Source organism: Convolutriloba macropyga, chromosome 13, assembly GCF_964194025.1.
Source record: "Convolutriloba macropyga chromosome 13, txConMacr16.3, whole genome shotgun sequence".
NCBI classification, from domain to species: Eukaryota; Metazoa; Xenacoelomorpha; order Acoela; family Convolutidae; genus Convolutriloba; species Convolutriloba macropyga.
The window spans coordinates 41,649,093-41,664,075 of record NC_134480.1 but is presented as its reverse complement, the minus strand read 5'-3'; positions in this window follow the sequence as shown (position 1 = coordinate 41,664,075).

Sequence of the window (14,983 nt, the reverse complement as noted above, 5' to 3'; positions counted from 1 at the left end):
GCTACTGTCTACTGTGGGAGCTGCTCTCCCTAAAAAATTTATTAATAAAATTTAATGCCTTCTTTGAAAAGTCCCAACCGGGAGGAAGAAGAAAAAACTGATCCTAATCTTCAATTGTGTAAAGGAAGAAAGGAATATATACAAGAAATAAGTTATATAGACGTGATACAGGAAGAAATATAAAGGAAGAAAAACAATATTAAGAGTTTAAAGGAGTTTTTCAAGAACCGTGAGTCTTGCATTGGAGGGTCTGTGAGCCCGATGTGTGATGTAGGGTTGTGGCCTACGTCCGCTATTCGAACTCAAAGTCTGGAGCTCGACTGCCTGGATCGCGGAAGAATGCTAAGAATTCCGGATCACGCGCTAAACAAGCAGCTAGGGCGCGGGTATATAGGTCAACGTTGCAGTGGGGCTGCAACGGGAGGAGGTAGAGATCTGCGTTTCTTCGTGGGAGGGTTCGCGATTATCCAGTTTATCCGCCATCCAATCCCTGTAGAAGAGGTTGAAAGTGTGGCCATGGGTACACTTCAAGGCGCCTCTTTCTAAACATTGTAGGTACTCGATTGGAACGAAGATATGACGGGTCCCTTTCGGGTACAGTGGAGGAAAAATCAAGTAATTTTTGATAGGATCAAATTTACGGAGGGTGCCTTCGCAATAGTTGGGTTGAATTATGTAGCTGTAATTCATTTAGTAAGGTGACGTTAGTTTGGTGTTAGCGTACTGTAGACGCGAATTCATGTGGATGATTGGATTGGTTCGGTGAAAGTGGTGTTGCACAAATAGGTAGTTGTGCATTGTGTGAAGAAGCATCATCACTCGACTAACTTTGTGGGTGGTGTTGATGACATCTGTGTGGGATGTAAGAAGCCGAATTGTAAATAGAAGGGGTTATACTTCTGATAAATTCGGTAGGGGGCAGTGTCTTGAGTAAAGAAGATATTAAGGTAGTCATTCGGGCGATCTGCAAGAGCGAAGAAGTATTTTGACTGGTTTCAGAATCGTTCTGCTGTGAAACGATGATTAATAGGGAAGTGGAGACATTCTTGTGCAAGATCGCTATCCCGTCCCTCTTGAACAAATTCGTTTTCCAGTTGTCCAAGAGAGCAGGAACTTGCTGTGGGTTTTAGTGTATGCTGAGGTGGAGTGGAGGTATAATTAATACGCTCCGGCACATGAATTCTTTGGAGGGTATTAATACCGAGAAGATTGGTGAATTCATGAAACCGGAAGTTGGGTTCTTGGGACCGATGGGTAATCCCTTGTGTGGGTGCAAAGTGATTTCCTCTGCCACGAGAGGACGAGGGCTGTGGGCCTCGTGAAGGGCTCGCGGTGTGACGAGCAGGCAACTGTGAAGCCTGTATCGAGGAGGAGTGAACTGGATATACCTCGTGAGCTGTCGCTCGTGGGCGTCTTCTAAGTGAGGGGTCTGTACAAGGGTAGTTGTCCGTCGATGTTGGTCGATCGTAAGAAGGTGGTTGCGGAAAAAGTTGTTGTGTTCTAAGAATCGGTATGGCCGGGCAGTACTGCGGTGAGGGTGCAGGTGGACGCTGTGTGTGGATTGTTGGCATCAGTGGTGGTGGGTATACCAGTGGCTGCAATCGTGGTCGTGATCCACGAATCCTACCAGAGTGTGCACGGTTGGGGATGACGGTCTCTGTTGTGGAGCGGCCGGACTGTTCCGCTGTGGCCACTTCATCAGCCCAAGAGGGAATTCTTGTAGGCTGAGGTGGTGGTTGTGATGTAGGTACTGCTGTGTGTGCAGCAGAGAAGAGTGGAGGCGGCTGTGGCACCTGGGTATTGCCTTGTAAGAGCAGCTCCTGTGACGAGCTTGGTGGTCCTACTGCAATTGAGGCTGAGCTTGTGTCACTATCTATATACAGGTGTAGTTCACCTGAGCTCGAGGAAGAGGTGGCAGGTGAAGGCAGCGGGTTCACCCGCGCTTAATTTGCTGTGTCCACGGACTGTGGCTGTGGGGAGGATTGCGCCATCGTGAGGAGGGCTGGTGTTTGCATCTCGCAAACTGGCTCCGGCGTTGGAGGTGGTGGCACCAACGGGGTGAACAGTGAGGGCAAAATGTCCTTGACCTCCCGCATGATGAGGTCGTATGCCGTTGGGTCAACATTTCGAGGTATCGGTGAGCTACCGTCCTGGGTTGTGGGAACTGTAGTGCAGTCACTAAAATAACAAAGTGTTAGATGCGAGTGCTTGGTAGATTCAAGATAAGTTCTTCTTATACTTCCTGAAAATCAGGATCATCCTCAAAAGAGTCCCTTGAGTGTGAAATACAACGTGATTGTTTACGCTTGTTAGGTTGAAAAGTGTGTAGTTGTAGTGACTGAAAATCAGGTTTTCTGTGTGATCCCATTTGTATTTCATAGCATTGCTAAATGGGGGCTGGTAGTGTAGAAATGAGGTGTTTGTTTGAAATATTGTGTACTGGGGAAGAGAATTTCAAAACTTTTTGTGTAATAGATTCAATTCATTTTGAGAGTGTGGAGTGAAACTGTCGACAGAATGTCTACGTCGTTTTTTAGGTGATGGTGGTTTATATTGTGTTAAATTACATTGTAATACGTGGAATTTTGTTTGTGAAAATACTCCAAAGAATCCGGAGGTTATAAATTTAGCCCATGTGATACTGGGTCCTAAGAGTGATTTAAGATTGTATGTGTTAAATGCACTACGAAATAGGCCAAATAGGCACGCACTGTAAAAAATAAAGTCAGTCCATATTATGGCTATTTCTTTTAATACGTATCAATGGTATCCAAAGATTCCTATGAGGGATTCTTTTAAATAGTTGCCATTGATTAAGTCACGACATTTAAGGCGGCGGAGAGTGAATTCTTTTCCATTAGTAAAGAGTTTGTGGAAATAATTACTATATTCGCTGCGTAGTTGCGAGAATTGTGCTTGTAAATGTGCTTGTTTTGCAGGGGCTGCAAAATTAACTGCTTGTGCTACTTCAAATTGCTCAGCTGCGTCATCGACTAATTGGTTAAATTTCATTTTATCTTTTGATTTAGTCCAATCGTGTCGACTGTATAAACAAAATTGTTGTGCAGTAAAATCTGCCAAAATATTGGTTTTCTAGTGCATATAAGGGTGATGAAAATAGTTTACACTGAAAAAGTGAAATTACGTTTGAACATTTTAGTGTAGAAAATGTGTGTCGCTGTCCTGTGATGACATATCCTACAAGTGGAAGTTTTTCTGTTAATAAGATAAGCGCGGTCTGTTTGGGATCGCGGTCATGATCATAAAGTTTTTTTATATGGAACGACTCGTGTGGTCCATTTCTAATAAGACTCGGCTAACCATATAGTCGTGTTTTGCATCAATCTGTATATTTGAATGTACAGAACCAAACCAATTTTGTTTTCTAAATGTTTCGTACTTTTCAGATTTACGATAAACGGTTGATTCTTGGGGTACAACATATCCATTCCGTATGTTAGCTTTGGTATAAGGTGTGATGGGAGGTGCGCCTTCAGGAACAGTTACGTTTATATCTTTAAATTCAGCTGATGCTTTACCGGTTATAAAGTTAAAACCTTCATTATATTGAATGAAAAAGTCTTGGTATTGTGTGGCATAGTATGGCCGATCTTCATTAAATTTGTGTAAAGGTTTTGTGAGAACCTCAAAACCAGAAAATGTGGATTCATCGTAAAAGTGTTATTGAAGGCGACTAGAATACATGTGTGCATTGTGTTTGTGATCAGAATTAGTTTCATTTTTTTCGAGTGTTTCAATAAAGTCGCGTTTTTGGAATTTGATTATTCGTACATATGATCTGCCGACATCAAAACACGATAGTGATTTTCAGGTTCCGAAATAACTGTGGTTTTAATAACGTGGTTGGGAGAACAGTAGCCGCTTTCAAGATCACATTTAACACGGATTCTCTCATATCAAATGCTTTCTGATTTTACATTGAAAGTGAGAGTGATATTTTTTAATTGACGTGACCATCCTAGTGTGTGGATGACATGGTATTCCTGTTCCGGATTTCTACCTGGACAATTAGCCCAGGGGTTATCAGTGGCATTTGGGATCCATTCATGGTCCCTTGGATTATAGACCATACTTCATTGTAGGAATGCAAAAGGTCGGTAGCGATCAAGTTGAAAACGGACTTGTTTGGCTTTGATATTTGCTTGCCAGCGTGGGCCATTGAGTATATTAAATTGTATTGTTTGTGGAAGCTAGTGATGTTTACTTATGAGACCAACACCTGCAAGTTCTCTACGAGCTTCAATTTCTGCGGGAAAAAAAGGTCTTTCTATATTGTTAACATACCAATTATCGTGATCAAACCGAAAGCCTCTTTTAAGAGCGATTTTGTGACAGAAGCTCTCTTTGTCACTAAGTTTAGCTGGTATGGCATAAGCTCGTACTTGGAGTGTGCGAATTTGTGAAAAGGTTTGCAATCGGGCTGGAAAGATTTGAAAATCTGCTGGTCTGATTTTACATTCGCCAAATTTATTGACCTTACAATACTGCATATTTGTGATATGCTTTGTGGAACAGTCATAATGTGTGAATATCAGGTCCTGTACGCCTATTTTAGATGTGGAAATGTTATGTTGATCTACTTTAACTGATTGTTTTATTGGAAGTGGGTGTGAAAGGAATAAATTTGGAAACAAGAGAGTTAAATTTGTAATGGACATATGTACGAGAGTCCAGAGTGAGGATTGTAGAAGTCAGGATATCCTGCCGTATTTTGGTATTTTTATCGATTTTATAGTGAATTTCTCGGCAAATAAATGGTGAGGGATTAATGTTTACTCTAAAATAGGTGGTGCGGCAGCTTGTGGGTGAAAAATTAACTTGTCTTGTTTTACAACAATTTCAACCGAATAAGTAATTTTCGATTGTTTTAATAGGTTGTGTGCTCGTTGTTTTTGTACTGGTGTGATCTTATATGATTTAGAAATTCTTTGTTCAGCCCAATTATGGAGTTGTTTGCCGTTGTTGTTGTCTAGTAGTATCAAGATATTTTGCGATACAGGGGTAAGAATGTTGATCGGGATCAGGTTTTGGTGAATTAGAGCTGAGTGTGACTATAGGTGTAGTACCTTGGAAACTGAGTTGTAGTGAATTTTGAAAAGATGGTGACGAATTGACTCTATTAGAGGAGTGATTCCAATGTGCTTGTGAGAGTAAGCGTTCAATATTAGAAACTGGTCCTTGTGGCTGGTTAAGAGGATTACTCGCAATTTGGGAAGGAGTAGGTGAGGAGAATTGGGAACTAAGTGGGTCAGATGTAGAAGTGTCTGATATTAAGCTAATGTCTTGTGGTGTATCAATAATATTTGAAATAGTGTGAATTGGCTGTGGCAATTCGGAGCTATGAGTTTTATTTGTTTTCGTAAAATTCATAGGTTGAGTGAAAAATTGATGAGTGTTTGAATAATTAAGCAATTCAGGTGGTGGTGTTCGTGGTGGAGCTGGTATAATTGTTGGTGGTTGAAGTGATGTATCAGTTAGAAAACCAGAATAGGGCAATAAACCCTGTGTATTTAATTGGTGGGGGTGTTGTTGTGTTTGCATTTGGTGTATTTGCGTTTGATTTTCATGGGGGATACGGGATTATTGATTGTGGGATAAAGTGGGGGGGGGGCGGGGGAGTGTCCAGTAGACGGAGGTTTATCTGCCGATTTGGCAGTAGTAATGACTCAGTATGAGTGTTCCTCTGTTTCTTGTTCTTTTGATTTTTTATTAAAGAGTTTAAAAAAATAACACTTCTAAAGAACACTTCCAGTCTGTGCTGTGTTTTAATGTGCATACCTGTTTTAGCTTTAGGCGACAGAGTGGCTTTCAGTACTGTGAGACTGAAAGTGGAGAATGATAACTTTTTGGGGGTGATTGTTTAATCGCTTCGCTGTATGAGCAACTAGTTAATTCTGAGACGGCGAAGCACTTGGGTTAGTGTTGGGTTGCTGATTAGAGGACGCAATTGTGACAATAATCTCTAGCCCAGAGTGGGGCAATTATCGCATTAATAAATTTGTATGCAGTAGAGGTGTGAATAACAATTATGAAAAGATTTAATAGTAGGAACACTAACTCTGGTTGCTGCGAAGGGTGACACTGGTGGGATGACATTAAGCGGATAGATGAGATCTAAAAAATCAGCAGAAAAGACTGTTATTAATTTAGCAATTGTTTAGTCTTTGCGTTCGAAGAAAAGATAGTGTGCGGATATATAAATTTATTTTGTGAGTTGTTGCTGTTGCTGTATTGCGAGTTGTTGGTATTGTTCATCCAACCTAAGAAGTTCTTTAATATAATTTATATCGTTTGAGGCTGGAATACCGTCACGATTAATTGTGTACAATGTCACTATAAAGAATTTCAGAGAGTTTTGGTGTGGCTTGTGGTGGGAAGACTGGAAGATAGAAAAGAGCTATATGTTCGTTATTAAAGACTCTAACATAGAAAACCCATTCAGATTAAGTGTGTGAGTATAAAAATATGGTCTATATTGTAAAAATATCTTGAAAACGGACTTGTATAGGTTTAAAATTCCGGATATAACGAAAAGTTTCCGCGTATGGTGTTCTTTTAAATAACACTTCCAGTCTGTGCTGTGAATTAATGTGCATACCTGTTTTAGCATTAGGCGACAGAGTGGCTTTCAGTACTGTGAGACTGAAAGTTGAGAATTGGAGGAGAGTTGGTGTGCTTGCTTTCAGCTGAAGTGCTGCTTGAAGCAAAGTCTGATTTGCTGGTTGACGATTATAGGAAACAACTGTACTGTGAGACAGTTCTTTTTTAAGATTAAAGAGAATAATTGAAAGCTATTGAGAAGCGTAGAAAGGAAAGTTTCTTCAATTGGAGAATTGAAGAAAGAACTCAGAAGAAATTTTTTCTAAGTATATAGAAGAGAGAGAAAGTGAGATAAAGTATTGAAAAGAGATTTCGAGAAGTCTGAAGAAAGAAAGAAACAAATAGTTTGTAACAGTGGTTGACTGATAAGTGATTGTGGACGATATGATCTATCCTGACCACGACTTTTTGTTCGGGAGAAAAAATTCATCGAATCATATCTTGGCAAATAAATGAGATTACGGAATTTTTCCCGGACCAAGCTGTGGGTCGGTTGCTAACTTAATTTTTAGTTAATTTCCTTTCTGTTATTTTTGTGGGGAATGGCCTGTAATTCCCTTCCTTTTTTTTCCTGATGGAAGGGTTTTTGTGGTTCTGCTAGGGTAGCATGTGAAAAGATATTCTGTGTGTTTTGTTTACTATAATAAAGAGTTTGATTAAAATTCCCAACGAAAATAATTATATTACGGGGGAGAGGGGTGAAAGAACTATCCGAATTTTCCCTCTCGTTTAAGAGAACGAGAGAATTGTATTTTTATTGTATTTATTTTTACTAGGTATTTAGCGTGTTATGCTAAATTGTGTTCGGCTAATGAAAGCGAGGAGAGTGATTTTGTGTGTTCAATAATAAATCGTGAATGTATTTATATATTCGTTGTTCGTGAAGCCGAAATTTCTGATTGCGGTATAAAGGCTCTGTTGTCTTTCATCGGTTAGCGTCTAAGACGAGGGTCTCTTGTAGTGTAATTTTCCGAAGTGTTTTCGGGTATTTCAGACAGATTACAAGGTGTCGGGGGGAAGGTCATCTGTGGATGGTATGTCTGGGTTGTCTAGACTATATGAGACAGACTTCGACTTGGTAATTGTCGGCTTTTTCGGGTGGAATTTTAATAAGGAGTAATCCGAGATGTATTTCTGCATTTTTTCTTGAATGAAAAGCTCTTTTGGGTAATATAGTACAATGTTACTTCTATGACGGGTGATTTGTTTACCACAAAAATCTTCGAATTGATAAGTAACCAACGTGGGGGTGTCAATTATTTTATAAGGTCCAATTTTTTGTGGTTGGATCTTTTTTGATATTCCAATTTGTTTGGTTTTATTTACAATTAAAACATAGGTATTAATCTTAAGTGGTTGTGCCGTGCAAAACGACGATTAATAAATGTGCGTAACTGTTTATTTTGATTTAAATACTTGTGAACTTCATTATAAACTCCCGGGTGTATCTTTTCACGATTGAAAAACCAATGTGTAAAGTTTCGTTTCTGTAATTTGTGGGTAATGGCCTAAATGGTCAGCATGTGAATGTTTAGGTAAAGAATTACAAGGTAAATCAAGTGAAGGTTTGCAATTGCCAAAGCTATCTGTAGTGGAAAATAGATTGAACATTATGGGTCTTTTCGGATTTTTTGCCGAACACAAGTTCAAATGGTGAAGGATTCATATTGGTTCTAATTTGTGAATTGAATGCAAAAGGAAATACTTTTACTTTGTGACCATGAGTCATATTGTGAGTCTAGAACTGAGCAATGAAATGTATTTAAATGACGATTACTGTTTTTGACAAGTCCAATAAAGCATGGTGCTTATGGTGTTCGTGGTTTGAAATGTACATTATATGTGCGCAAATTCTCCGTTAATTTTTTCATTTCCATTATCGGTTACTAATATGTCTGGTATTCCAAATTTGACAATCCAGTGGTCAAATAATACAGTGAGTGCAGATTGAAGCGTGTGTTTTTTGCGGCCAGGGTGACCTGAGAGATCGTGAGATTGTGCAGTTTAAAATATTCCTAAAAGAAGGGAGAGTGGTAGACAGATTTTTAGTGTTGTTGTTTCTTGTATTAATACAAGAGTTGATTCGTTTCATTTACGCTTAAATTTTTGAAGCGTCGATAATAGTGTAGCAATCCCTTGTTTGCACGGATAGTCAATGCGGGGGTGGGAGGGTAATTTTTGTAACGTTTCAAAAACGAAGAGTTGTCTAATTACTTTGTCTTGTTGTTTTGCTTCATACAGGAGTGTATCATTCAACTCTGTCTGTTTATTATTAAAATATTTATAAATGTTTGGAGATTTTGGTGTCATTCATTACTGGGAGTGAAAATTTATGGTGTTTATTAATTCAGCGTATTTGGCGTTCTGATTTAATAGAGTAAAGGGTTTTGTTTTCTTCGTATTTATTGTAATATCCGTGTGTTGTATGATAGGGTAGGTTTCTGGAAGTGAGTGATTGTTCTTTAAGTGTTGTATTTTGTGTTGATGTATGTGTTCCAAAGGTTGTGCTTTGATTTGAAACTCGTGATACGAAACAGGAAGATAGAGATCATTCTCTAAATGTACCTTAAAATATTTATATTTAATTTGCAAGTAGATTGGAAAGTGTGGTGATTTTACCTTAGTGTCTGTAGATAATGTATTAATGTATTCTTTTGAAACAGCATATTGGCACTGTATAGGTTGTGTGTTTTGATTGTGTGTCATAAAAAAATTTGAATAGATTCTGGAACCTCAACTGCTCTAAGACTGTGTTCGTCTTGTGTTGTGGTTTTGAGTGAACGACTTGATAAATCCGGAAGTGAAAAGTTTTTTCCGTTCTCTCCAAACTTTCTGTACGTTTGGAAAATTCTTTAATATTAGCTGAAATCTATAATCTCTGTGGTTTGGTTTATTCTTTTATGTGAATAGGAAGGGATCGGTGTATAGTATAATTGGATGTTTAGATCCTTGAATAAGGAACTCATATTCTGAGAGAGCATATATTATTGCTGAGCATTCTCTATGAATGGTTGGAAGTCAAAGTTCTGTGGTAGAAAATGGGCGAGAGTTTGCTGACACTCGCTCCATTTTCCCAAATTGATTTTTTGGGAAAATGGAGCTAGTTCCACTAGCTCCAATGCCATAATTAGAGGACTCGCAGAGGATATAGAAATTATTTTCTAAGTTAGGAATTGCGATGCGAAATGTTCCATCGGTAAGTTCCTTTTTTTACCCTATCAAATGATTAATGTAATTCGGGAGTCCCTTTGAAATCTGTTGTATCCCGGATTTGATGGTAAAAAGGTCTGAAAATGACTCGTAATTTATAAATATATATTGAAATAAATGTAAAAAATCCTAAATAATTTTTTTTTATTTTTTGGTGGTTGTAATTTTAAAAACTGGACGATTTTGGATTTGAGTGGGTGTATGTGATTATTTTGTATTTGGTGTCCCAAAATATTAATTGAGTCTAAGAAAAAGAAAGATTTGTCTGAAGCGGTTATAAAATTTTCATTTTTGAGAATATTGTGATACTGATCAAGTGTTTGTAACATTGTGTCTGTTGTTGTATCTTGAATTAAAACATCATCAAAGTATGTAATAATTTTGTTTTTGCGAATGAGTAGCTTTAAAATGCTACTCAGAAAGGACAAAAGGCTGCTGGGCCGATTGAAATACCGTATAATAAGCGTTTAAAACAGTATTGTTGTCCAGCGATTACAAAATTTGTGAGCCTTTGTGATGGGTAATCGAGTGGCATTTAGTTGTATGCACTCTTCATATCAGCTATAGAAAAAATGGGTCCTTTAATACGAGTCAGTATAATTTGAGTTGGCTCTCTGGGCCAACTACATTTGTTTCGTCATTCACTGTGTTCAATTGGCGAGCATCCAGAACTATTTTGAGTGATTCTCCTTTTTTAAGGATGATTACGGGTGCTATAATATCGAAATGTGTTAAGATGTCGAGTAGGTGTTGCACTCTGTCTGGTAATTTTCGCGGAATGCGAGTGGCTCTCTGCTTTTCAAAAATTGCTGTTGCTTTTAGCGGAAGATTTCATTCTACTTTTACTTTTCCAACATCGAACTTAGATGTAACTTAACATTGTTTAAATCGTGTAACATTTTGCTAATTCTTGTGTTTGTGTTAATTTTGTGTGTTCGAAATTGAACACTTTGAGAAAATCTCGATCTAATTCGGTGAATTTCGAGGAGTCAAATTGTATGTGAGATTTTTTCTCTTGAGACTTACATCCGCGTTCTTGCTGTTTAGTGAGATTTAAACAATAAGGTTTTTAAATGTCGCTGATGTACCTTGTGTAAAGTAATTTGAGATGTAAGCATCCATGAATTCTGTGAGTTCATTGACGCAATATTTTGTTGTTTGAAAATCATTAAGGGAGATGTCTTGTGCATATCCAATTATTCCCTTTACAAGTGTAAGAGGATGATTTAAGGGATCTTGGATTATTATTTGAAAAAATGATTGATAGGGATATTCGAGATTGTTTATATTCTTTATAGAGAAGAACTTGTTTTGTCGCAGTAGTATAAAAAAACAGATGCATAAAAGATGGTACCGTTTGCATATTTATTTTTACATTCATAAGCGGTTAAGGAAAAAGTCAAAATTCTGTGTTCAGAAGGTTTAAAATATATTGAGTGATCTCCAATTACTGGAAATAATCGTGAGTAGTACGGGGTGGTTTAGTTGAAGAGTCATGAAATTTTATTAATTTTGTATCATTTTTTTAATCTCGAATGTGTGAGATGAACATTTAATTGAGTCAACATATCTATCTAGGGAATTTGTAACCAGAATATTAAATTTTGTGTTAGATACATGAAAAGTGAGTGTAAAAGTGTTCCTGAGAGTTCTCAGTGAAGTGTTTAGAATTATTTGCTACTGAGAGAAAAAATCGTGATGCTTTTAGTTGTAACTTGCAATATTCTTTAATTCCATTCCAAGTGTCGTTGTTTAATATATTAAGTGTTGCGCCAGATTCTAATGGAAAATCTATTTCAAGATGTGGTGGGAAAGTTGCTTTTGTATGATCGGGTGTTTGTTGTGTATACATTGTAAGTTGGAGTACCCAAATATTACTTTACACGAAGTAGAAAGAATGTATTCTTCTTTGAGAGTATTACCTTCCTCCTGGTAAATAAAATATTTGTCCTGGGTATGCTGATTTAATTCTAAAAGTAAATTATTAAATTGTTGTTCGAGGAGTGTTTCCTCGGAGACATTCTGTGTGTCTGTATTTTCAGTGTTAGGCATTGTGCTTTCTGTCTTTTCTAGATCTAAAATCGCGTTAATGTAAATTTTGACGTTACGAAGTCGATTACGCAAGAATGGTCGTCATGAACAATTTCCAGCTCTATTATAGTGAGGAGATTGTGGTCTAGAATTATAGTTAGGGGTATTTTGTGATTTTGATGGTCTTGGGTATAGTGAACCACTTCTAATCGGTGGTATGAAGTTGCTATTTCCGTAGTAATGTTTTGAGTTACGTTGTGAGAATTTATTTGGACTTCTATGTCGTAATTTTTAAGGTGTTCTCTACTATTGTTTTTAGAACGGTGCGAGAACTGTAATGGTTTACCCGTCATATTATTTGACGTGACTTGTCTGTTTGGAGGGTTTTGATTACCTTTCATTGCTTGATTAAAAGTTTGTTTTTGAAAATTGGGTTTGTCAAGCGGTTTCGTGTGTCTTTTAACAGGGCATGTAGAAATACTATGTCCTGAGCATGAACATTTTTTTTGCAAAATTTCAGGTATAGTCGTTTTTCTTTAAAATTTGGAACATTTGAGTACTTGTGTCGTACTACATTGATCCCATGAGCGATATCTTGTTCCATCATTCGTACATTATCTACTTTGAGGTTATCAAATTCTAAGGAAATGTTTTTATTTGGGGAAGAAAAGGTGGAATTTGTATTAAGTTTATGTCTGTCTATGTGTGATCTTGTGATATCCTCCTGGTGTGTTTTTTCTACTAATTGTGCGAATGGAAGATGTGGTTCCAATGTAGTTCATTTGTGATTTGAAATCCTTTTTGGTGCTATTCTGGCTAACTGCGGATCGAGTACTTTGACAAGTGCGTCATTAATTTGAGCATTGCACATATCTGGAGCATTGTCTTTTTTCAATTCGATGTGCTAATGTTTTAATTTGTTCACCAGAGGCACGTGTTATGCTCTCTGACAATAATTTCGCTTGTGTTTGCGATTGTTGATTATCGAATGTTTTTTGGAGTCAAGCGCAAAACGCTTGCCAATTCTTTATAATATCGAGTGGAAGGTGTGAATACCATTGTTGTGCTGGTCCGATTAGGGCTGTTTGAATCATGGCAATTCGTTTCAGGATCCAGGTTTCGTGATAAAGTGAATCAGTCTGTACTGGTCCTGTTGTCATTACCATATTTGTTGTGATAGCATTTAGAAAGTCTTCTGTTGTATAAGTAGGGTAAGTACCACCAAACGGTCTTCGAGACTGTTGCATGGGTACCGAGCCCCCTAAGTAAGGATACATCATTTGTGTATTGCGGCGAACTACAGGTGATGGCGTTTGTGTCGACGCTGCCTGTAAATAATAAGGTTTCAGTGCATTTGTGGTCTGTTGTGTACTTTGTGTATTTAATTGTCTAACAAAGATAACGAATTGCTGTGGAGTTATCTGTATATTTTGATTCGTAGTTAGTGTAGTTTGCGTTGAATTAATTAGAATAATTGGTTCAGTGTTAAAATGAACTGAATTTTGTCTGTGTAAACGTGGTAGGGGTGTATTCACTTTTGGTAATGTAGGTAAGGTTGTGTTTAGTGGATCTGAATTTTGTGTTAAATCAGTCGAATTCACAGGTTGTCTTTGTTGATTTTGATAAATATGTCTGTTATTAGTAGTATTGTTTGTGACATTATTATTGTTATTCTGGTTATTGTTTTGACAATTACTTTCAAGGTCAATTAATGTATTTAATGTATGTGATGAAAAAGTGTTCCATCATTTAATAATGTTGAGTTAAAATCTGTTTCTGTAGTCTCATTTCTGTCTGTTTGTTTGGAGTGGATTATAGTATCCATAATCTCTAATAGTGAAGCTTCCGGAGAAGTGTTTGTATTTTCTGTAATGTTTGTACAAGTAAATGCTTAAGTTTCTGCGTTATAGCTTTTAACTTCGATGTTATGGTGATTAACTCTGAGTTTTTGAACAGTTTCAGATGGCATTTCCGGAATATTTACAAAATTTGGTGGAAACCAGTGTCAATCATAAATATAATGGAGTGTCTCAGGTAGTTTAGGTAGTACTTATGTGAATGTGTCTGCTATTAGCTTTTTGGCTGGAAAGATGTGTCTTATCAAACTTTTTCAAAATCTGTGTATAAACCAAGAAAAAAGTGTAAGAGAATCGAGAATCTCTTTGTCGTCAAGGTCTGCATCTATTAAAAAAGTTGTGTATATTCTAAGAAGGTGGGTGAAGCCATCTATTTCCTGTCGAGCATTTTGTTGTACGCTTTCTTTCCGTGATTGTGGTGCATTAGCATTAAGGTTGGATGCAAGACGTTTAAGAAATGCAAAAGAAGATTTTCGAAATACCACTTCTCTACCTAAAGGTTGTATTTCTGACCTTACTCCGTTGAGGAATTCAAATAGTGTATCAGGTAGTGGATTAAAAAAAGTGTCATAAATGAGAGAAGTATATGTGTTTGTTAGATGATCACAAAAGAAAAGAACTGAGCCCTTTGTGAGTTGAGCTCCGTAAATTTCAACTAAATATGAAAAAAAAGCGGTTCGTGAAACCTGTGATACCTTTTCTGATAAACAAAGAAGAAGTATTAGTGGCAAAATAATGGCATTTGAGCTGTTTTGCAGTGTTTAGGAGTATTTTTCGCGTATTGGGCGTTTGTTCTGTTGTGTAAGAACGGCTAGTTGTAATTCGTCCAAGTGTGTCGGTACGTGAAAGGAGGGTTATCAAGATGATGATCCATTTTGTTTAATTCTTTGTTTAAATATTGTTAGTTTTGTTTTTATTGGGGCTGTATTCCCCTTTTTCTTAAGTTTTAAGTGGATAAAAACTAAAAAGCTATGTAATCTAGTTCTAAGTTTCTTTCTCAAGAGAGAAAAGTGTGTTTTGTGTGAGTTCTTTTTACGGTAAGAGTTTGTTAACTCACTGGTCGCACCAGTTAAGGCAGACCCGAGATGGACTCCTTTTACAGCCTAAAGGTATAAAGAGCTAGGGCTACTTATTTCAGCGCGCGAATTCGGCTTACCTATATCTCTCAGAATAACCGACCGACTCGGTAAAACACTGAAGATAAACTTCTATTTTTACGGTGGTATTAAGCTACAGCACCGGAGTCAAGAGTATAAACATGGTGT